The 22,482-nt window shown below is 43.1% G+C and overlaps 1 long non-coding RNA gene across 2 annotated transcripts; it reads right to left on the bottom strand.

Moving 5' to 3' along the window:
- Window positions 1-8,681: 8,681 nt before the first annotated feature.
- Window positions 8,682-12,126, bottom strand: LOC123395979. Of its 2 annotated transcripts, XR_006609872.1 has the most exons (3): window positions 12,032-12,126; window positions 11,429-11,534; window positions 8,682-9,032 (listed from the first exon to the last, which is right to left on the bottom strand). It is a non-coding gene; the product is annotated as an uncharacterized LOC123395979 (long non-coding RNA). The 2 variants fall into 2 exon arrangements; XR_006609871.1 differs by lacking the exons at window positions 11,429-11,534; window positions 12,032-12,126 and adding an exon at window positions 10,840-10,929.
- Window positions 12,127-22,482: the final 10,356 nt, after the last annotated feature.

The following is a 22,482-nucleotide window of genomic DNA, read 5'->3' on the forward strand; positions in this document are numbered from 1 at the left end:
CTAAGTATGTCGATGCTTTAGAAGCGACAAAGAAGATGTTGAATCATGTAGTTCATTCATGAACTTAGTATGGTTCCAAGATGGCTTTGGTTAATGGGACACTATTGTAGATAGTTGCTCCATAGCTCAGTCAGAGGAATCAAGGTTCAACTAGTAATTCACATATATACAAAGCCAAGTCCACACAAAATATGAATTTTGTGAAAGTGTGAAAACGCGAGGATATGCAAAGATACACACGGAACTGAAGTTTTCAGATCCATTGGACATGAGGCTATACCACAAGCGCAGCATTTATTACACCGGTATGCCATACGTGTAAAGTGCATTTGCATTGACTAGATTATTGCCTCTAGTGCAAGTGAGAGTCTATAGGAGATATGCCCCAGAGGAAATAATAAATGTTATTGTTTATCTCGATGTTCATAATTATGTTAATGTTCCATGCTACAACTCCTATGGTTCTCGAGTCTACAATAACCACGAGGCTCGGAGGAAGACTCATATGCACATGTGGAATAATAAACCGTAAAATGTATTCCTAGTCAGGCCTCTAAGACTAGCTCAAGTGTTGCATGATGGTTCTGTTATCCTGATCATCGGCATGACTATGCCAACAACTTTGAGGGCACAATGTTAGTAGAACACTTGTGCTAAATCGACCCGATTATTGTTATGCTATGAGATACATTCGTCACAAGTTAATGGTTAATAACAGAGAGAAGTTAACCTTTGCATAATTCCTTAGATCACGAGAGTATTGAGTTCCTTCGTACTTGCTTTGTGAACTTTGGGGTTTGTGAAACATCATCTATAACAGGGTGGCTAATACGGTTGCTTACGGGTTCACGGAAAAGTATGAAAAGTAACTTGGTAGATCAAGATTGGGATTTGCTCCTCCAACGATGGAGAGATATTCTTGGGCCCTCTCGGTGTTTCGGTATCCATCATCGTCTGGCCGGACACAATGTGATTTGATCATAGGGATGCTGAAACACGTAAACGAGTAAAGAGAACAAAACTGGTAACGAGGTAACTGGCTTAATTGACAAGTTGTTGATCCATGGGGATGCCTACAAGTCTCACCTCGTGTGTTTGTAACATATCGCGAAGTAAAAGTAATAGCACACGACAACTGGAGGTTCGCTCAAATATTCATTCGTGTGGGTATATGAGATCAATTTGGGTGTCCACGACTCCGATATTGATCATTGATTGGAAAGTGTTTCGGTCATGTCTATACTTCACCGGACTTACACGGTCACACGCTTAAGGGTCATCTATGTGCTGAATACTAGACACAGAGTCTTAGAGAAGATCACCGGAAAAGTTTCGGGGACAACGGAAGAATTCTGGAAAGAGAACACCGGAAGAGTTTCGGTAAAACCGAAAAGTTGTTTCAGAGTATACCATTAAGTCAAATTGGTTTCGGCACACGCCTGGAAATTATTGGAGGGTACTAGAATTGTTCTGGGAACTTCTTAGATTTTTCAGAGAGAAAAATCAGAAATGTTTCGGACAGCCGGAACAGCTTTGGTTGCTTTTCGCAGATGAAAATCATTGCTCTAAAAATGTTTTGGTCCGAGCTTTGGCCACTAATGCTTCATGGCGGTGGCAAGGGAGAGGGACCGGTGGGAGAGGCGAGTGGCGGTGCGCTAGGGTTACCCCCGGTCACTCGCGGGAGCGATGCGGGGAGGGGGGAGGGGGAACTCGTTCGGTAATTATCTTACCTTAGCTGGCATAAACCAGAGACAAATGTGAGGAGCTTTGCGAGAGTCCATACCGCTACTTCGCCTGATTTTGACCGTCCCGACCCACCAAACCCCCCTCCTGCATGCTTTCTGCCCGACGCGAGCTATCTGTATTCATGCTGTTGTACAATGGCCGCTCCTCATTAAAGAGCACACGTGACCTCTCACTAGCGCTGTCATTGAAGCGGCTCCTCGGCCAAGGGTGCGGCCCGTGACATCTCTCCTATGTCCGCGTCTATTCAAAGCCGGAGACACATGATTGGAGGGGACGGGACATATATCTACCATGCCTATTCAATGCCATGTTTGTCCTTATGCCCCCATTAAGTAGGATCGCAAGCCGAGAAATCCACTTCGGCATCCTGCATTGACGCTCGGCCTCACCGAAATCCACTATTTAAGGGCGGCGACACCCGCTATTTCCACAACACAACACATCCGCTCCACATCCTCCTCCTTTCCTCCACATCTTCCATGACCGCCAGCGGAAAAGCACTATGGGACAGTCCATAGCCGGAGATGAAGCATGGGGTTGCCGCCCTTGTCGTCGTGTGGCAGAGCCAACCTGCGAGGCAGATCAAGGACGGCTTGCCGTCCAGCTCACTCGAGGTCTATGATGATGAGGACGGCACCACAATGGGATGGGCTCCGACGACTCTGCCCCGAATCCCGCGCCTCCTATGCACACCGGATTCACCATGGAGTAGACGCAGACGCACTTCAACGTCGCCATGGCGGAGGTGTAGCATGCGTCGGCTCCTTTGTCGGTGTTCGAGCAGGCGCAAGAGCAACATCGGTATAGCATGTTCCTCGTGGAGCAGCACCGGTTGGTGGAGGGCCAGATCTACAGCAAGCGTGCGAGTGAGGATGCCTTGTTGGGTATGGCCGCGGTGAACCCAACTTCGTCGTGGAGTAGCATGCCTTCTATGATGCCGTCTATGCTCAAGCCACCGCTTGCGAGGAAGAAACCACCGCAGAGACACAACTACATGCAATCGTGGAGGAGAACAACGCTAGGTGCGCCTCCTACGCGCGGCCAACGAACCACCAGCCGACACAGTGGGACGAAGACAACGCCTGCCCCACCATTTCCACCGTGGATCTCACGTCCCTCCATGACGGATAGGTCGCGGACTCCTTCGAGTATGAGTAGGCCATGGGAGGCGGTAGTGCCTTGCTTCTCATGTGGGCCAGTCCTTCTCCCGTGTTCTACTCTTCCTCGTCGGAAACCGCACCTTCACTTCATCGGTCTTATCACCGGTGCTCATGAAGATGGCGCATGAAGGACGACACAGGCTTGGATGTCGGGCACCGCCGTCGTAGGATATGTTTAGGGGTGGATCTTTTTTTTTGTTCCAGATGTTCGAAATGTAATGAAATCCGTCATGTTTCATTAAATTCGACCGTATTTATGTAAAATTCATCCGGTTAGTTGCTAAACAATTTGAAATGTATGCAACTAGTGTTGGATGTTGTCCTCCTGCATCCATATGTGCGGACTAATCCCCCTATCCATCGACGAATGCGGAAGGAAATTTACGGATTGCTGTTAAAGATGTCCAAGGTCTAAAAGCAAAAAAGGCCTAATCGAATTCCATGCCTTTTGCAGCAAAAGTGGCACTCTGGGTGGATCAGAGTATTCGAGCTATTTTAGTTGGAGTCTCCGGCCATCCAGTTGTTGTGGAGCATGTTGTTTTTGTAGCTGGTGCGTCCAGTTTATACTATGACCCATCTCAGTTGAGAGCGATAGTATCCGTTTGTAACTCCGGTTACACCTGGGTTCTACTAATAGTATTTGGGTAACGAGTCGAAGTCTCCAGCTATTCGTAACCCTAGCTCATTTACTTGTGTTTTCTTACTTTGGTCCGTTGATCTTGCAAGCATCATATAATTGTTTATCACAGTAAAATTACAAGTCTCACTTTCATACACTGCAAGCCTAAATGGCCAAGGAAAGCTATAACTTTTTTAATTTCCTATTCACTCTCCTCTAAGTTCATCTCGACCCTTTCAACTCACACTGAAGGTATCGACACAGACCCGTCCTATCTATACTAGTAGAACGCCCGTGCGTTGCCACGGGCTTTTGAAAAGAAACTAAGATGCTGATGATAGAGCTAGCTAAAATAATCCAAAACAGTGTCATCTCAGCTAACACAACAATAATGTTAGAGCATCTACAACCCTCCCTATCAAATCCTCCACAAACATGAAAGAGAAGGAAAAGAGGTGACCCAACCATACCGCTCATATCATCGCTATACGACCAAGTTGTTCACAAACCTTGTATGTGCACAAAATATGAAGAGGATATGCAGGCTCCAGACGCGTCCGGGCAGTCTGTCACATAGGACACTGCCCATCCCGGACCACCTTTCTTTCTTCTCTTTCTTCCTCTTCATATTCATCAATCACATACAAGTGAACAGAGATAAGAGGAGAAAATGAGAAACATGACTGCATGCAGAGAGAAAAGAGGGCTAACTGATCTGGCATGTCCAGTGGATGGATTGGCTAGATCCAGTTATAGATGCTATCTTAGTGACAACTATATAAAATATGTTCTTATTCCATAGCATCATGAATACAATTCGATGGATACCCGACCCAAGTTTTATATAACGCATTCATTAGCCAAGTATCTCACCCACACCACCATGTACTCCTCCCTTGATTGCATGCGTTCATTTACCTCCTTAGCGATAGGGCCATAGATTGATCTATCAATATCTTGGCTTCTTAACTTAAAAGCCGCTATCTTTTGTGTCTGTCTCCAGGATAAGTTTTACCACTTCTAATTTACGCGTAAGCTGAGAAACCCATCGACATGCCTTGAGTTCAGCCAATTCAGGGCCCATGGTGAAGGAGAAAAATGGCATGTGCCCCCGTCTGCAAAAAATATTATTAAAACCAATCAATAGTTAAATGGTTAGGAAGATTGTGGTACCATCCATGTGTGATTGCATGTGTCTATTGGTCGTGTGCCTACTGCTATCCAAATATGTTTAAACATTTATCAAAACACATGACATTTTTTTGTTATCATGGCCTTTTCTTAATTCAAATAAAAGCACATCAAAGGACCAAGAATTCGTGTCGCTACTCTCATTTCCCGCCGGTCGTTTTTTCCTCGTTTTTTCATGGGGAGTACTTATGCATACATCCTAATATCTCAAAGTTTGAACCTTGTAGACATGGAGATTGCACATAGATTCTGTAATAAAGATGGCATCTTCTACCAGGTAACTAAGTGATAATGGTAAAAAGATATATTATGATGTAACTTTTAAACACTTAATTGTATTATCTTCTTTATGAATATAGTGATCCCTAAAATAATCAAAGAGATTTTATGTTTCTTATGACATAAGCTCACTGGCTGTTTGTCTCATATAAACTGGCAATATTCAAATACATCGGACGACGTTACATTATGAAAATCTAGTCGCCTATTGGTGAAGCTATGAATTATGGATGAGTGCAGCCAGAACAGTTATATTATAAGGGTTAATTGCAGAGTTAAACTGAATTCATTTCTAGGTGCCTGGACTGATTTCTAAACCATCAAAGAGTTGATAACAAGGTGATCAAACAAAAAACAAAATTTACAAAGAGAAAAAAAATTAAACCTAAAAGCTATATATGAGTAGCTAAATGTAAGAACATCGAGACCCAATTCTTAAAAATAGATTTATGAGCTGCATTTTGTTGGTACCTTTGAGATCATAGGAGCAGTATGTCAGTGCGTTGGCACGGAAAAACAATAATAAAAATTGCACTATATTTAAGTGTCCGTGCGTTGCCACGGAAAAACAATTACTATTGATGCATTTAAAAAATAGACGCGTAACAAATTATATTTTCACTTTTATGTTGAGTGGATCACCATTATGATTTTGCTCGACAACAAATTGTATTTTATAATTTTTTATGTCGGGTAGAACACTATTATGGTGATTTTTCAATTAGGCATGTCACCCAAATTTCATATGCTACTCAGTTAATTAAGATTTTGTTTACCAAAATTGCACTATACAACGTCATGTTCTGTAAATAGAAGGACAAATTATATCATGTGTGTATAGACATAATCATATGTCCATGCTAGTTAATTTAGGCATGCAAGACCAGTTTATATTATTGACTGTCACAGTAATAAAGGTCATTTTAGTAAAAGAGAGCCACCAAACATAATCCTTCTGGTTATGTGATCCTCTTTTACCGTAGATTGTGTGCCCTTTTCTATTGAACTGTAGTCACAGTTTATCTTTTCTATTTCCTTTTTTCCATGCAGCCAGAGGAGATATCTCTTTCATTACGAAAAACAACAAGTGTTTCTCTCTAGTGCTCTAGGTTACCAGTTGACAACAAACATTCTGACATCTTAAGAGATATGCTAGAGAGCACAGTTGGTATATTTATCCACATAAAAACTTCATCGAGAATAAATAGGAAATGTTGCATCAGTATGATTATCTTGTGTTATAGAACTGTATCATCAACTCGTGCGCATCTACAAGATGTTTGCAACATAATAAAATCGAGAAAAATACTTGAACCAATGTTAGTTTTAATCAACATAGTGAAAAGTGCTAGTGGCCTAGTGGCTACTATTGAATGTAGGCATGCACAATGAAACTGATACTGGCCTATTCCCTGGGTCATGCTCTATGTAATGCCGCTGGAATGGTGCATAGAATTCCCTCGTCAAATTTGGTGTTGCTGGAGGAGTTAAATCATGCGCTCCTAAAGTGACAGCCGCCGCCTCCTACAACAGTTTCGGACCCTATTACAAGGTACACAAAGATTGATAAATTCATAAGCCTCTTATTTCAGCAATAATATCGCAATAGATGCAACCTTCAACAATAAGCTCATTGTATATAGGAAAGGTTCCATTTATCTTGAATCAATATTTTTCAATTATAAGTTGGATATTTATCTAATGTTTCTGAAGCTCATTGTATATAGGAAAGATTCAATTCATCTTGAATCAATATTTTCAATAATAAGTTGGACATTTATCTAATGTTTCTGAAGCTGGGGTTATGTATACAATTTGTATCTTTATAACCAACACAATGGTCATCGTCGTGGTCACATCAGCAGGCGTCGAGGTCTTCATGGCGCCACTGCTCTCCTTCCCCGTCTCCACCAAGTTCAGAGACGGTGCAACGGCGGCGAACCTATTACTGGCTTTTAGGGCTGTCAGCTTTCAAGTCGGTCAGAGTATGACGAGCCTCGCCCTGGGCATTGACTTCTTCAGCTGCGTGATGGTGGATGCCTTGCTCTGCCTCAGAAACATCATGATGGCCACGGCCGACCCTACCCTGCCCGTAGACATGGTCGCCATCACATGCATCACCTTCCCATCTAGCCCACGCTCGCCGACCGCCTCCCATGACCTGCTCCACAACTACCCGACTCTTGCTTCCATGAAAATGCAATATATTGCATATTCACCAAGAAACAACAGAAGTAAGGTCACTAATTAAATCCTAGTATGACTAACCATTTATGCCAAAATAGATACAAAACACCTCATAGATTAAAGTTAAATCTAGCAATATAGTACGCTTGGCAGTGGAGTAAACCCCAGATTAAACAATGTGCTAGATAGTGTTTACCTGAACGAGGTATACCATGTAACAAAGCTAGTTACATCCAAAGGTTAATGCGCCTAACAGGAAATGTCTCCAAATCAAGCTAGCCGCGGACAAACTTTGGAGCCTGAAAAAATTGGAGGGAAAAAGAGAATGGGGAAAGACAAGAGAAAGAAAGTCATATAGGATAAATTATTACACTTCTCCAAACATATACAATACTGCTAATTAAGAAATCTCTTTATTTTCTATTTTTTAGAATTAGCCCAATAATTAGATAAGATACTAAATCAGTGTATCCTCTTTTTGTCAACTTCCTATATCTTTGAAATCATCAAGCTCATGTCATGATATTTTCTTCAAGGACAACAAATAAATTAGGTATGTGATCCTATAAGAGAAAGGAAATTGAAGAAATTCATTCGGAAACGGAGAGGATGTTAGGATTTAATTTTTTTGATGACTGCTTCGACCAAAATCCGTATATCTTAGGGGATGCAGGGCACCAATCAAAACCATATTAAAGCTTTAGACAAAGAGGTCCAATAAGAATAAGTAAATGCAATAACAAAAATAGGGAGAAGGAAAAGGAAACTAAAGTGTATTGATGCCATGACGAACATACGACCTCAACACCTTAGCACCTATAGTGCAACACGGAGGAATGAAGAAACAATTTGTAGTCCCAAGACTGATGGTGGTTTCTACATTCTTGTATCTTTAGATGTGTTTGTAAGTGGATATATAATGAAACTGCAATAATACAAAGCTAAATAGATTAATACAAAATGATTAAATAATCAACTCAAGGCATGTATGAAGATGAAAATTATTTGCATCAGACCCATCTGATTACATATATATTCCCATATCGTTACATACAACTCGATGAATTCTTTTCCCTGGCGAACGACATTGTGTGGGGACCATTGTTGATGGATTCTTTTTAAACGTCAACCTAATCCATCTCCGCCTCTCTCATACTCTGCAAAAATAAATATATATAGAAATGCACATTTTGTATTATCTGTGCAACATCTTTACTATTGCTCCTACGCATTTTTTCACCTCTTTTATTTTAAAATAGTCAATTGCACATGTGTTGCAAGTGGGACATATATATTCTAATGATTTGTTCCTAAAAATAAAAATCTAATGATTCAACATTCGTATATGACATAGGCTTTTATAAACCCCGCGACAAGTGTGGTGAGCAATCATCGAATCATTAAAAAGAGATATACATCTTTATACACGCAATCTAATTATCAAAATAAAAAATGTACATCGAGCGTAGAAACATGTACTACCCATTCATATGGAGATTAAGATATATATTCTCCACATTTTTCTCATAATTCCTTACCACCATCTCCTTCCAAGAAAAGAAAACAACATTTTTATCCTTAACCCTACTTCCCTTTCATTTTTTATTATCCTCATTCACCCTAACTCTAGAGCATTGTCCTCACTTTAGAAGTTTTTCATCTCATCTTGCAACCTTTTAAAACTTCAGCAACTCTAGCAATAGTTCCAGCTTGCCATTTGCTCAGCATTGCCACCACTTCAGAAATTTGTCATCCCACCTTGGAACTTTTTAAAACTTTATCAAATCTACAAAATGGCTGAAACTTACCACCTCCTCATTTATGCTTCCTCAGTTGATCCATAGATGATCCTGAATGAATATTTATTATCTTATTTCTTAGTATTTAACTGCAAATAGTCTATGGCAAGTTGCCATCGAAACAGATTATTCCACTAACTAAGCTGCAAATATTTAAGGCTCAAAATTATTCCACTAACTAACTGGCTTGCGATCAACATTAGTATCCAACATCATCCTTTCTGGTTCAAAACATTGAGCACCTACCTAGTGACCATACGACGCATGTGGGGAGCAATTGAGCTTCGTTTCGGCACCAGTGATGCTCGTGGTCCTCTTCCACCATGGCCATCGACTCTGCATATACAACCATCTACCACACTGTAGTATTAGATTTCATCAAAACCCTTGCAACTTCTAGGTCCAACAAGCAAGCAGAGGCAAACTTCTATCTGCAATTATGTTCATGCACGTGGAGCAAATAGTACATGGGATGAACTCTTCTGGGTGCGCTTACAAATTAAGTTACCAAGGCTCTTCACCATACGTCTCTTGAATATTATTGTAGCTACCAAGGTACACACTAATGATTCTCACACATACAATAAAGTTTGCACCGATTTTTCCAACTCTAGCTCAGGGATATGTACAATTGTTAGCATGCCCCAAACTTATGCAACGATAACAATCAGCAAGCCGTTGCTGCCCTCAAGTTTAACTCCTCTCCATCAGGGCCGGTCCACCGATATTGGGGGCCAGGGGCGAGAAGATATTGAGGGCCCTAGTTCACACAGATTGAAATAATATACTACAAAAGGAAATGACCAGTACATATGCTACTGTATTCGATGTGAAGTTAATAACGAGTACATCGTTTAGATTCATGGTCTCTAGAATGTAAAGAAACATTACAACAATCTTACTTATATCATCTGCAAAAAAAACAACTTACTTCTACAACAAAAGAGGCCAATATTATCATACTAAGGAACACATTATGGTTCCACAAAAGATTGATGCAGACACAAAGTATTTTCAAGATTAGATATTCTGGAAGCATTAGCAGACACAATGCTTAATAATGACCAACACAAGGAATAAAAGCACCTTAATATGGCTGGATAGTGGTGTCTGGATCTGTGGCAAGAAAATAAGGCCTCCTAGTAAACAGAATTGACGATGAACTGAAGAAAACTATCCCATATTCCTTTCTCCTTAGCACTCTTTCCGTCTCACTAATCTAATGACTGTCGCTAGAACTAAGAACAAAAAGGAAAGAATATAAGAGACTCCACTTAGCATTGCCTATGCAGGAAAAGATCAAAGCTACTTAAAATTCAATTGAGAGATAAAAGGTAAACACATACCATCACCCTCACAATTGAAGGAAACGAGTAGTATAGTTTAGCTGCTTGTGGAAGAATGGAGCTGCGTTCTTGCTTTATGTGCGTAGATGCACAAGTGCTCGGGCTCATGACCTTGGGAAGGAACAGGCGGTAGTGGTGGCGTCATAATGCCAATTCAGAAAGGCGAGGCGTCAAAGGAAAACAATTGGACCAGTCTGTAGATTAACGACTTGTGCGGACTGTAATTTTTTCAGAGATAGAAGGGGTCCACAGCTTGGGCCACAAGATCAAAAATATACATGTAGCACCAATACCTGGGCCGAGGCCCTGGCTACCGGGGCCCAGGGCGTGCGCCCCGGTTGCCCGGCCTATGGGCCGGCCCTGCTCTCCATGCATCAGATATTTTCCCAATTGAGAAACGGACCCATCACAAAAATAGAATTTTCTATCAAAACAGTATTTGAGCCCATGAAACCAAGTATGCATACACAAAATGAAAGAACAAAAGAAACACGCTTGTTAACGGTGCAGACCTTCTACTCAAGGTGGTAGAGGAGCCGCATAAGGTGCCAGCAGCAAGCACACCCCCGCACCGTCATCTACACCTTCCACTCCTGTCTTCACATTCACAACTACAACCAAGAATAGCAACAAAGTCACCCTCTTCGTTCTCAAAAGTAAGGAAAATAAAACAATTTCGAGACGTTGGAGAACTGACCTTCTTGTCGACCTTGATCTTTCTCACCCCACGTAATCCATGTCAGATCGCCACCGCTTCCCGGAAAATCAGGAACCTCCTTTCTCTCCCCACCTCCTAATATTAAAATATCGACATGATAGCAGCAACAACACAGGGAGGGTCTTGAAAATGAAGTGCCATGTTCATACCGAAGGAAAATAATCATGCTCAAATATAAAGAGATGAATTATTAGTAGAAGGAGGACACCTATTATAGCATGCATAACTGTTCAGTATGACCGCAATGGTGCCATTGAAACAGATTATTCCACTAACTAAGCTGCAAATATGCAAGGCTCAAAATTATTCCACTAACTAAGTTGCTTGCGATCAAAATTAGTATCCAACATCATCCTTTCTGGTTCAAAACATTGAGCACCTACCTAGTGACCATACGATGCATGTGGGGAGCAATTGAGCTTCGTTTCGGCACCAGTGATGCTCGTGGTCCTCTTCCACCATGGCCATCGACTCTGCATATACTACCATCTACCACACTGTAGTATTAGATTTCATCAGAACCCTTGCAACTTCTAGGTCCAACAAGCAAGCAGAGGCAAAATTCTGGCTGCAATTATGTTCATGCACGTGGAACAAATAGTACATGGGATGAACTCTTCTGGGTGCGCTCAAAAATTAAGTTACCAAAGACTCTTCACCATACGTCTCTTGAATATTATTGTAGCTACCAAGGTACAGACTAATGATTCTCACACATACAATAAAGTTTCACTGGTTTTTTCCAACTCTAGCTCAGGGATATGTACAATTGTTAGCATGCCCCAAACTTATGCAACGATAACAATCAGCAAGCCGTTGTTGCCCTCAAGTTTAACTCCTCTCCACACATCAGATATTTTCCCAATTGAGCAACGGACCCATCACAAAAATAGAATTTTCTACCAAAACAGTATTTGAGCCCATGAAACCAAGTATGCATACACAAAATGAAAGAAACAAGCAACACGCTTGTTAACGGTGCAGACCTTCTACTCAAGGTGGTAGAGGAGCCGCATAAGGTGCCAGCAGCAAGCACACCCCCGCACTGTCATCTACACCTTCCTCTCCTGTCTTCACATTCACAACTACAACCAAGAATAGCAACAAAGTCACCCTCTTCGTTCTCAAAAGTAAGGAAAATAAAACAATTTTGAGACGGTGGAGAACTGACCTTCTTGTCGAGCTTAATCTTTCTCACCCCACGTAATCCATGTCAGATCGCCACCGCTTCCCGGAAAATCAACAACCTCCTTGCTCTCCCCACCTCTTAATATTAAAATATCGACATGATAGCAGCAACAACACAGGGAGGGTCTTGGAAATGAAGTGCCATGTTCATACCGAAGGAAAATAATCATGCTCAAATAGAAAGAGATGAATTATTAGTAGAAGGAAGACACCTATAACTGTTCAGTATGACCGCAATGGTGAATAAAATTGACAAATACTTTATGGGAGGGGGAAGAACGACCACAGAAATGAGGTGATAGTGATGGTCGGTTGTGGGCTCAGTTTTGCTGAGGCTACGATAACTGCCAACAGGGAGACTTGAAGCCAGACATGGTGATCGTGGAGTCCGTCTATCTGAGTCGGCACACGCGTCAATCAAACCCGTACACAGCTACATGATTTGGAGCAAGTGACTGGCCAGCCACCACCAGAGCACTTGGTGGTAAAGAATAGTCAATATCTTCCTCTCGCGCGATTAGAAAGTTAGCGTATTCCAAAAAAAGAAACAAGACTAAAAATGAACTGCTTGAACTCCTGTGCCAAGAATAAGCGGTCATAGAAAGTCCATTGCTGGCACCTCACTTCTTCTAGCAGGATCGTTCAACTACATTAATGTTTCAAAATTGCAAGTGTAGTCTTAGGTGAAAATTGAAATTTTCTACGATGGACATGTATAACAGTCTAGGTGAATTAGGGAAAGTTGGTAGCACAAAGAATGAATAACCAAGCTGACAACACAAATAATGATTAACTAAGTTGATAGCACAAACAAAAGCAACCACTGATAGCAAAGAACAGTATGATCTACAAGTACATGAGGAAGAAATATGTAAAAATTAATGGTAGCTATCTGACTGTTTAAGCAGTTCATCTCAAGGGCAGACATAGTCAGTAAACAAATAGGTGAAAAGAAGACTGAAGTTGTACCGTAATTCATCCATGGCAGCTATGTAGGATGCATTATATATGATGTGGTTCACTCCGAAAGAGGCTCCCTATCCAATCCAAAACCTGAAATCGATTAATTACTCAACGCCAGATAATGAATGTACCACTACATGGTACCATGCCAGATAATGAACGCCAGATAACAACTAATTATTCTATAGCAATTCTAGACATCATTGACACTTGGACGTTGTAAAACCAAATTGCAGATAGATTTTCAGATTAACCCGAGGCTATAACCTTATACGCACTACCACATTCGATGAATGGCAAAACAATGTTCAACACTACCACATATACTGTGAATCTTCCGGGAACTTTTCAGTTTGACCACCCTAGGCATATAATTGCAGCCCGACAAGACCACATTGCTCCATGGGAGTCTTCACATATTCAATTCGAACAAAGAAAAAAAATTATTAATGGATTCAAATTATTAAGACAAAGCTATTGTCTTCTGGCCCAAACGAAAAGATAAGTTTGGTAATTGGAAACTTGGGTAGATACCTTGGAGAAGACGACCTTCGGGGTGAACAACTTCTGCAAAGACTCCACCGTGGCGCCCATGTGAGCCTAAGGTGCCACGAGAACCACCCAGCCGCCGTCGCGCGGCCGCCGAACGACGCCGCCCGTGCTATGCCCTGATACGTCTCCAACGTATCTATAATTTTTGATGGTTCCATGCTATTATCTTGTCAACTTTGGATGTTTTATATGCATGAATATGCTATTTTATATCTTTTTTGGGACTGACCTATTAACTCAGTGACAAGTGCCAGTTTCTGGTTTTTCCGTGTTTTTGACCCTTTTTCAGACGGAGTCAAAATGGAATGAAACTTTATGATGAATTTTTTGGACCAAAAGAGACCCCTGAAGCTTTGGAAGGAGGCCAGAAGAGCCACGAGGGAGTCACAAGCCCTGACGCCGCGGCCACCCCCCAGGCCGCACCGTGCAGGCTTGTGACCTCCTCGTTGGCCCAATTGTCGCAATTCCACTGCCATAAATTCCTATAAATTCAGAAACCCCCAAAAAGAAACCTAGATCACGAGTTCCGCCGCCGCAAGCCTTTGTAGCCACCAAAAACCAATCTGGAGCCCGTTCCGGCACCCTGTCGGAGGGGGAATCCATCTCCGGTGGCCATCTTCATCATCTCGGCGATCTCCATGATGAGGAGGGAGTAGTTCTCCCTCGGGGCTGAGGGTATTTACCAGTAGCTATGTGTTTGATCTCTCTCTCTCTCGTGTTCTTGAGATGTCTTGATCTCGATGTACCGTGGGCTTTGCTACTATAGTTGGATCTTATGATGTTCTTCCCCCTCTCCCTTCTTGTAATGAATTGAGTTTCCCCTTTTGAGTTATCTTATCGGATTGAGTCTTTGAGAACACTTGATGTATGTCTTGCACGTGTCTATCTGCTGTGATCAACTTGCGGGTTCGTGGCATTGGGAACCTATGCATATGGGTTGGCACACGTGGACTCATGTGAGTACTTGATGAATGTTTTGGTGATCAGCTTGTGGGTTCGTGACATTGGGAACCTATGCACAGGGGTTGGCAGACGTTTTGACTCTCTGGTAGAAACTTTGGGGCACTCTTTGAAGTTCTATGTGTTGGTTGAATAGATGATTCTGAGATTGTGTGATGCATATCGTATAATCATACCCACGGATACTTGAGGTGACAATGGAGTATCTAGGTGACATTAGGGTCTTGGTTGATAAGTATCTTAAGGAGTTATTCTAGTACGACCTCTATGAAAGATTGAACGGAAAGAATAGCTTCGTGCTATTTTTACTACGGACTCTTGAATAGATCGATCAGAAAGAATAACTTTGTGGTGGTTTCGTACCCGACAATAATCTCTTCGTTTGTTTTCCGCTATTAGTGACTTTGGAGTGACTCTTTGTTGCATGTTGAGGGCTAGTTATATGATCCAATTATGTTATCATTGTTGAGAGAACTTCACTAGTGAAAGTATGAACCCTAGGCCTTGTTTCCACGTATTGAAATACCGTTCGTGCTCACTTTTACCATTTCTTACCTTGCTGTTTTTGTAATTTCAGATTACAAAAACCTATATCTACCATCCATATTGCACTTGTATCACCATCTCTTTGCCGAACTTGTGCACCTATACAATTTACCATTGTATTGGGTGTGTTGGGGACACAAGAGACTTTTTGTTATTTGGTTGCAGGGTTGCTTGAGAGAGACCATATTCATCCTATGCCTCCCATGGATTGATAAACCTTAGGTCACCCACTTGAGGGAAAATTGCTACTGTCCTCCAAACCTCTGCACTTGGAGGCCCAACAACGTGTACAAAGAGAAGGTTGCGTAGTAGACATCATGCCCCTCAACATCTCGCCTCCGTCCCCTCTGCCGCCATCCCTACCGCCGCCGGCGCGGCATTACGCTCCGCCTCCACCTCCGCCGCCCACGATCCGCGAGCTACTCGCCTCCTCGATCTCACCCGCGGTCATAGGAGCACGCACCGCACGGGCCGACACGCCCCGCTACACCCCCACACCCGGTGCTCCGGTTTCCTTCGTCCCGCCGGTGCCTCCAATCCCTCGTGCCCCTGGAGTTTGGCTGCTGCTACTGCTCACGCGGTGATGCGGCGGCTGCTGCCGACGGGCCCGTGCTGCCGTGAAGACGGTGCGTGATGTGCTGAGGGGGAAGGAGGGCGATGGGAGCACAAGTAAGGGGGACGCCACCGGCGCGGTGGCCATTATCACGCTGGGAGGGAGGAAGGATCTAAGAAATAAATTTCCGTGACATACCCTAATGCCCCACCTACATACCTGAGGATCGCACCAGCACACGCTGCGCCAATTGTGCTGAAGTATAACTGGCTTTTGGAAAAAGGCCCATTGGGGGAGCCGACTCAAAGGGCTGGCCCAATGTAGTCAACGAGAAAAACACAAAATCATGAGAAAGAAAAACTAGCTTTTGTGAAATTCCCTTGATCTGTTTTCTTAAAATATTGTTGGTTATAACTTTGAACAGGAAAACTATGAATTATTTTCCTGTAGTTTATGTTTTTCATAAAGAACTTATTTCCTAGGAGTTTAAACCTATGGTGATTGTATTTCGATCTCATTTATGCATGTAATGATGTGTAGGAAACCATATTCGATGGTTTGTGCATTCTAAGTAATTTATTATGAATTTTAACTTTTGTTATCATTTCCTTGTGCATCAATGTAAGAAGTCGCCAGAAAATCCGATGGAAAAGTGATGAACAATCTTCATAAAAACTACATTGATTTTAATATTGTTCATGTGCATGTCCATGCTATCTAGATGATGCAAAGAATGTTTTTAATCAAATCCATCAACTTACTAAGAATGGTGGAACCCAAGGACACACGGAAGATGTCACTTTGCTCAGGAAAGTTCTTCTAGATCTCCATGCTGCCATCGTTGCCTCACTGGCTTTGAAGATAATTGATACTTCTCAAATGAGAAGGATCTGAGTCAGTTAATAACATAAGATCACATAAAAATGCAGCAGTGATGTACATAAGAAATACCAAATTGTACATTTGTTGCAACTATGATCATGTTGGAAATATGCCCTAGAGGCAATAATAAAATAGTTATTATTATATTTCCTGGTTCAAGATAATCGTTTATTATCCATGATATAATTGTATTGAATGGAAACATAAATGCATGTGTGGATATATAGACAAAACTATGTCCCTAGTGAGCCTCTAGTTGACTAGCCTGTTGATCAAGGATGGTTAAGGTTTCCTAACCATAGACAAGTGTTGTCACTTGATGACGGGATCACATCATTGGAAGAATGATGTGATGGACAAGACCCAATCTATAAACGTAGCATGTGATCGTGTCATTTTGTTGCTATTGTTTTCTGCATGTCAAGTATTCATTCCTATGACCATGAGATCATGTAACTCACTGACACCGGAGGAATGCCTTGTGTGTATCAAACATTGCAACGTTACTGGGTGACTATAAAGGTACTCTACATGCATTTCCGAAGGTGTCTGTTGTGTTAGCATGGATCAAGACTGGGATTTGTCACTCCGTGTGACGGAAAAGTATCTCGGGGCCCACTCGGTAATACAACATCACATATAAGCCTTGCAAGCAATGTGACTAAAGAGTTAGTCACGGGATCTTGTATTACGGAACGAGTAAAGAGACTTACTGGTAACGGGATTGAAATAGGTATAGAGATACCAACGATCAAATCTCGGGCAAGTAACATACCGAAGGCCAAAGGGAATGGTATATGGGATTATATGAATCCTTGGCATAGAGGTTCAACTGATAAGATCTTCGTAGAATATGTAGGATCCAATATGGACATCCAGGTCCCGCTATTGTGTATTGACCAGGGAGTGTCTCACGTCATGTCTGCATAGTTCTCGAACCCGCAGGGTCTGCACACTTAAGGTTTGGTGACGTTTCGGTATAGTTGAGTTATAGGTCCTGGTGACCGAAGTTCTGTTCGGAGTCCCGGATGAGATCCCGGACGTCACGGGGGTTTCCGGAATAGTCTGGAAACGAATATTGATATATAGGAAGTTGGTATTTGGATTCTGGAAGAATTTCACGCATTGCCGGGAGTGTACCGGGAGTGATGAATGGGTACTGGGACCCACCAGGTGGGCCCACCACGCCCCAAGGGGTCCACATGGGTTTATTGGATGCGCAATAAGGCATAATGGGCTTACAAAGTCATCCAAGGAAATACCATGAGGAAAAAGTGGAAAATCCAAAAGAGGTGGACAATTTAGGAAGGAGTCCTAATCCAAGTGGGATTGGAGGAGGACTCCTCCCTCCTCCACTTCGGCCGAAGCCAAGGAGGCTCCCTTGAGCGTTAAGGCTAGGCCCTCCCCTCCTCCTATATATACTAGAGGTTTTAGGATTTTTGAGACACAACTTTGCGACGTACAACCCTAAACCTCCACTTCGTAGTTCTTCCTCTAGATCGGATTTCTGCGGTGCTTAGCCGAAGCACTGCAGGAATAAGATCATCACCACCACCGGCGCGCCGTCACGCTGCCGAAGAACTCATCTACTTCCCGTCTCTCTTGCTGGATCAAGAAGGCGGAGATCGTCATCGAGCTGTACGTGTGCTGAATGCGGAGGTGCCGTCCATTCGGTACTAGATCGGGACGGATCGTGGGACTGTGGCGATTTGGATCGCGAAGACGTTCCACTACATCAACCGCGTTTCTTAACGCTTCCCACTTAGCGATCTACAAGGATATGTTGATACGATCTCCCTCTCGTAGATGATCATCACCATGATAGGTCTTCGTGTGCGTAGGAATTTTTTGTTTCCCAATGCAACGTTCCCTAACAGTGGCATCATGAGCTAGGTTCATGCGTAGATGATATCTCGAGTAGAACACAAAAGAGTTTGTGGGCGTTGATGTTCAATTTGCTTCCCTCCTTAGTCTTTTCGTGATTCGGAGTTATTGTTGGATTGAAGCGGCCCTGTCACACCCTATTGTCACTACCACTTTTTCTGTAATTCAAAAATCTGAGTTTATTAAAACTTTTTCAAAACTAATGTTGTGAGTGCCATGAATGTCATTGTATGCTTGTATGCTTGATCATGTGATATCACAAACCACATTTTTCATGACTTAATTATTTTCAAAACCTTTTTTTGAATTATTTCTGGTTAAAGTAAAACCCTGTTTTGGGATTGCACTACAAGTCCTTGATGGCAAGAAGTGTTCTTACCCAAAGTTGGTGGTATGGTTCTAGCACCATTTTAGTGCACCAAAACCACAAAATAATTTTTTTATGAATTGTTTTCTTAATTTATTCGCATGTCCATTTCTCAGGCCACAAATGGTATTCCTATATGGAAAAATACTTTTCTGCCTTAAAAAATATGAGAAAATTTGGAGATGATGAGAAGAACATATATTTTCCATACATAAGATTTTCAACCCCTATTTATATTATTATTATTTGAGTAAAACCCTGAAAAGCCTTTCTGTCTCTTTTGACCTTTTGGAATATTTCCAAAGGAAATATTCTCAATAAATTCCTAGAAAATTTCCAGTGGTATCCCTAAGCGATATTTGGTGCCCATATAAAATTTCACCTTGATCCAAGGTGATTAAGGACACCAAATAGTTGCAAAACCCCTTATGTCCAAATTGAAGTTAGAGCAACTCTACATAGCAAAGTTTTTCCAATGGAGTTGAAACTTTGCAGGAGTACCTAATACCTCAAATGGGGGATCCATACCAAAAATGGGATTTGTGGGACTTAATTTTCCTACACTCTCTTTGGAAGGAGCAGATCTGGTCATTTGGTGAAGTTTTCAAGTTTACAAAGCTAAACTTGTCCAATGGGGCTCAAACTTGGTGAAACCCCTTGTTTTAGCACCAAACCCAATCATGTTAAGTTGCACAGCCTGTGGTGGGGTGCAACCACCCCAAACCACTGTCGATCACCTTCTGACAGGTGGGTAAAACCCCTCCTAACCATAGCTAAACCCGAATCCTTTCTCCCAAACTCTCAGATTAGGTGGCCAACATCAATGCCATGCCCGAGTCAACTGGCCCCTCTCTGGTTCAAAGTAGAAATGCCAAAACCCTCAATCTAAGCTTCAGCTCAAGGCTAACATCACATGTTTTCCTTGTCCCCCTTGACCAGCCGAAGCTCCCACGGGTCTCCAACGTCTAGGCATCTCTCAGCCAGTTCCCAGGACATGCTAGACACGTCCAAGGCACCCAGAGCACGCCAACATGTCGTGGCATGCCAAAGCTGCGCTCTGGGCGCGCTACAGAGAACCAACGAGGTGGGGGCGACGCTCTCGGCCAGTTCCAGACTCCCGTGAAGTGTCTAGCCTCTTCCCCGACAGCCCCTCTGCATCAGGCGACCATCAGGGCCCCTCCTCTCCCGTGCTAAGAGCTGGTGCGACGCGTGCCCCCGCGCACCAGAACCGGCCAGAGATACGCGGCCACGGGTGTTCGCCTCTCCTCTCTCTCCCTTCATCGCAATGAGTCCTGGCAGTCCAAAACCACGTCCTGAGACTGTGGTTTCGACCCAGCTCCTCTCTGCACTCCCATGCACACCACAGCGAATCACCGGCGCTCCCGATTCGGCTCACTGTCGCGGGCTGATATATAGCCTCCCCCTCGCTCCAGCACCCCTCAGTCCTCATCGCAGCAACCTCAATCACCTCCCTAGCCACCCGAGTAAGCCAGAAGAGCCCTGGTGCTCGAGATCGACCGAGGCCCCTCCGCCTCGGAGGTCCGGTCGATCTCCGGCTATACGTCGGCTCCTGCGTCCCTCTGCCCACCAAACCACTCCCCGTGACACCAGGAATATCCCCACTCTTTCCCGAGCAAATCCGTGCCCCTAGGTACCACCTCCACCTTTGCCTGAAACCCCTCTGTCGTGGCTACCTTGTCGCGTGTGAACCTGTGCCCCTCTGACGTTGTCTCGACCACCATCAGGTAGGCGACGACGAGCTGGACCCATTCCCTTCGTCGTTAGGGCTCGAGGACGTCGGTAGCCACGCCGGCGTGCTCCTCCTCCTCTCTAGCCAGAGGTAGGAGAAGACCCCTACAGGTGCGCGCCACCTATCGGTGGCCCATCTGTCTCTCCCTTGCTATCCACAACCACTGACCGCAGGGGCCCGCGCATCAGGTTCAAACCTGACGGCGGGCGCGCCTGGGCATGCTAGTTGGATGGCCTTTGGGCCGGCCCAGTCCCAGGCCAAGCCAGACCAGGGTCTGTAGCCTTTTGATTTTTATTTAAAACCTGAATTTAAATGATTTTTATACAAAGATTTAACGAGTGTAAAAATATATTTTTTCCACTGTTATTCTTCTAAAAATGTGTAGTATTTAACAGAACCATTGGTTGAATTTTTGTAGCAACTATTTTGTTTTATAATAATAAAAAGGATCAATTTGGAATAGTTTTGCTTCTGTTAAGTTGATTCTAAATATTCCTTCACTAAAAATAGAAGCAAATGTTTTTAAAATAACAACCTGGATTCATCAGAAATAACCAACATTTTCAAATGACTTTGTGATCTGTTTTGGAGTGAGCTACTTATTATTTTTACCTTTATACGATGATAGAAAACCCGTGTGACGAAGGAGTCAGAGCGGAAGACGTCGCAGACCCCGGATACCTAGATGACCAAGGCAAGCAACCCTTTGACCATGTTTGAGCATATGTCATGATGCATGCTAGTGTAGCCAATATTTCCGTTGCATATGATCATAAGTGCAGGTAAATCATAGAAGTGATGTTACCCATGGCTCCATCGGAGCACATGCATTGAGCTTGATCCTACCACCTATGAGGGTCATGCTAATATCATGTTGACAAGTAAAGTTAGAACAGTATTAGCATGAGCATGATGATGACATAAATCAAAGGTTTATGAAGACCCCGTCGGGTGCCACCAATGCCCAAGGGTGATGATGACTTAGGTGGCCACTTTCGGAGAATTGATGCACCGGGTATTTGTGTGTGTATGGTTTCGGAAATGGGATTAGATTTATGATGTGTCGACCGTCCCAACCTTACATGTACGACCATGTTACCCCTTTATGGGACGGGGCTGTGTTGATTACCCTGGTCGGTGCTAGCAAAGAGCCACATTACTAGTGGCGGGAGTGATGTGTGGTCACTCTTGTGATGGGGTCGTGCCAGGTAGCGAGACTATACCGTTTGTACGTGTTCCAGGCACACCGTTGGTCCCCGCATGGTTGATACTGTCCAGAGTCGATGTTCGTAAAGCATGCAACATGTGGGCTGGGTACCAATCGAGTGGACCCCTTTATCTAGTATCGCGAGGGGAAAGGCATTGATCGGGTACTTACCTTGGGTATGTTATATACCGCGAGTCGTGGATGACACGGAAGTTTCCCGGATCTCGTGGGTCCATCGTACTACCTCTGAAGAGTGTAAAACTATTCGAATAGATGTGTCCTCGGTCAAGGACAGTTGGGTGGTGCTGCTTAAACTACGTCCAGTTGTTTCCGCATAAACCAAGTGTGTGTGAGTATGGTGTTAATATCAAAGAGTTGATATGACCAAGTTTGGTGACTTGGCATATAGGGTGAACCGGAGTGTTCAGCCCTCGTATTGTTATCTGTAACCTGTTCTTCAAATCAACATTTAGCTTATGTTGCATACACATGATCATGTTTATTACAACAAGTTGTTGTCCACCAAAGATGCATATTATTGTTATCCTTCACTTGCATTGTTCATATCATGGGCTGTTTGCGAGT

The sequence above is a fragment of the Hordeum vulgare genome, chromosome 5H (genome assembly GCF_904849725.1).
Source record: "Hordeum vulgare subsp. vulgare chromosome 5H, MorexV3_pseudomolecules_assembly, whole genome shotgun sequence".
Classification (NCBI taxonomy): domain Eukaryota; kingdom Viridiplantae; phylum Streptophyta; class Magnoliopsida; order Poales; family Poaceae; genus Hordeum; species Hordeum vulgare.